Below are 2500 nucleotides of genomic sequence, written 5' to 3'. Positions count from 1 at the left end.
CCTATCTGTTGTTGTCCACTGATCAAATTCTACCTCCTCATCATCTTCAAATTCTCCAAGTAAATCATAAAGTTTTTCAACCAATGCATTCTTAGTTGCAGGGCATTTTTCACATTTCCGCATCATACAGTCCTTATTAGTTATATCACACACAATATAAGGTAATAATTCTTTGTATGTTAAACCAAGAGGATGTAAAAGCAGACGCATACAGAATGTGTTCCTGAGGCACCAACAGTAATACACCATTTAGGTCGCAATGTGCAAAACCTTGAAAATCGTATTTTTATTTCTGGGTTCTTGGTTTTAACAATTCCTTTAAATTGCATAATAGCAAACGTTTTTGCATGTGAACATTTTTCTTTATGCTTACATAATCCTTCTTACCAGGCATTATACGGCTATGTTCATCATCTTCATAAAAAGTCTTGACCAGTTGAACTGTTGCATCAGGAAGAACTTTTCCTAATTTTGGATTAGGCATGGTTAAAATACCTTTTTCTAATGCCAACTTATGTGCAGTTCGAGCTACATAGTTTGTTACATGTAATGTTTCAGAAACCTTTTTTATTGACCAGTCTGTTGGAGCAAGTGTCGTCAGTTGTATTTTTTTAGATATTGCTGTAGACTCTGCAATTTTGTTAGTTAGTGATACCATCATGTTATCAAACAAGTTTGCTTTTTCAATATACTTGTTAACAAAATTTGACTGCTCTTCAAAACTTTCTTCTGGTATATTAAGGGAAGTGGCTACCTTTTTTTAATGGAGGTTGTTAATGCTGTCAATTTTCGTTTACCTTCTCTGATTTTACCTGACTTATGCAATCCTTTGACCTTAATAGGAGATACTCCAGCAAATGTAAAGTGTGTATCCACACCTTCTTTTTTATTTTGAATGGACGTTTCACTAACAATATCAAAATCTTCATCATTTTTATTTTCACTCGTACTTTTTGATAAACGTTTCATAACTTTACTTCAACAGGTTGGACACAATTTCTTTCCAGGTGTAAGATTTAAACCTATAGTTTCTGCTTCTAACACAGTATGCATTGTAATCACACGTAGTGATGCTGAAAAAAAAGAGTAATTACATTACTTAAATAACGTTATTTATACTATGTAATTATATTACTATAAAATTAATTATATTTTTAATTATGATAATTATTAAAAAAACTTATAAACAATTTATTAAGAATGATATTATTAATGAAATATAAATATATAAATTTTTACCTCTACACACCTTTTGGTGAGTCAGAAATGGATTACAACAACTTTTCTGATTACCCTCATATCTTACAACTAACATATCATAATGATGTGTGCATATGCTAGTGATTTGTTCTTTTTTCATATTTGTTCGTTTTACAAGTAGTTTTTTAACATTGCTGTCAATATCTTCAATCAGATTTCTTACTTGGGTATATGACTGTTTATAACAAGCTCCATAATCATTTACAAAGCAGCAATTTATTTTGTTATCCATATAAAACTATAATGAGTAATCACAGTCTAAACACTTAAAAACAAGAAATCTTAAATACTATGTCCTACCAAGTAAATCACACTTAAACACAAACAAGATGTCCACCATAAAAATTTAAGTTGTATTTATAAGGAACATATTGCTTGAAGAAATAGCTATTTGTTCTAATAGACATATTTTAAATGCCTAAGTACCTACTAATTATTGTCAATTCTCTACCAACTATTTACAAAAATTTTGTGTGAAATTAAAATATAACCAAATATAATTTTATTTAGCTATATAACTTAACATGGTTATATTTATTAGAAATTTGTATGTCATTTTATTACTTTTTTTTTTATTGATGAGATAATTACTATTTGATTACAATAAAACAATTAAGAATAAAAGGTTATATAATATTGTTTAACTTAATGACATAACTATTACGTAACAAAAATGAAATAACTATTATGTAATGAAAATAACAACTAACAAATTTATAAATTTACAAAATGTTGAACTATGTTTTGTAATAACTTTGTAAATAATTTAATCATATATACTGTTTTTTTTAATCAACTAACTCTAATAATTATAGTCAGTTGATTTAAAAAAACATAATTATATAATTAATTTATAGATTGTGATTAATTAGACCAATTTAATTTAAAAATAAAAATAATTGTATTTAATTCAATATCAAAATACATTTGCGAACTTTTTTTTTTTACAAATTTTTTTTAGAAAAATTGAAAAACCAAAACATTAATAACTTCTCGACAAAACATAAGGCCAATAAAAATTTGGTTCGCAAAGTAGATATATGTCAAATATTTAAGAAAATCAAAACCAAAAGTTTTTTCCATCAGTCAGATTTTTTCTAGAGCTATACTTGTAAATGTCCTTTTTTATTGTTGTTAGTAAGTGCGTTTTGTGGATCTAACAATAAACTATATTCTATTGTTTTGACAGATACGAGACTATGATTTTCAGATTCAGCTGATTTTAAACTCCTTTGGTACC

General features: G+C 26.9%; 1 protein-coding gene and 1 long non-coding RNA gene across 2 annotated transcripts in view; one reads left to right on the top strand and one right to left on the bottom strand.

Annotated features, from left to right (window-relative positions):
* LOC100208125 (transcriptional regulator ATRX) overlaps positions 1-2500 on the top strand; it is a 57296-nt gene that overhangs the window by 32476 nt on the left and 22320 nt on the right. The gene's annotated exons all lie outside the window — the stretch shown is intronic.
* On the bottom strand, positions 553-1523 carry LOC136088568 (uncharacterized). Its single transcript, XR_010642273.1, has 2 exons — positions 1240-1523; positions 553-1073 (listed from the first exon to the last, which is right to left on the bottom strand). It is a non-coding gene; the product is annotated as an uncharacterized LOC136088568 (long non-coding RNA).

The sequence above is a fragment of the Hydra vulgaris genome, chromosome 12 (assembly GCF_038396675.1).
Source record: "Hydra vulgaris chromosome 12, alternate assembly HydraT2T_AEP".
NCBI lineage: Eukaryota > Metazoa > Cnidaria > Hydrozoa > Anthoathecata > Hydridae > Hydra > Hydra vulgaris.
The sequence above is the reverse complement of the archived record's forward strand: the minus strand, read 5'-3'. Positions and strand labels throughout refer to the sequence as shown.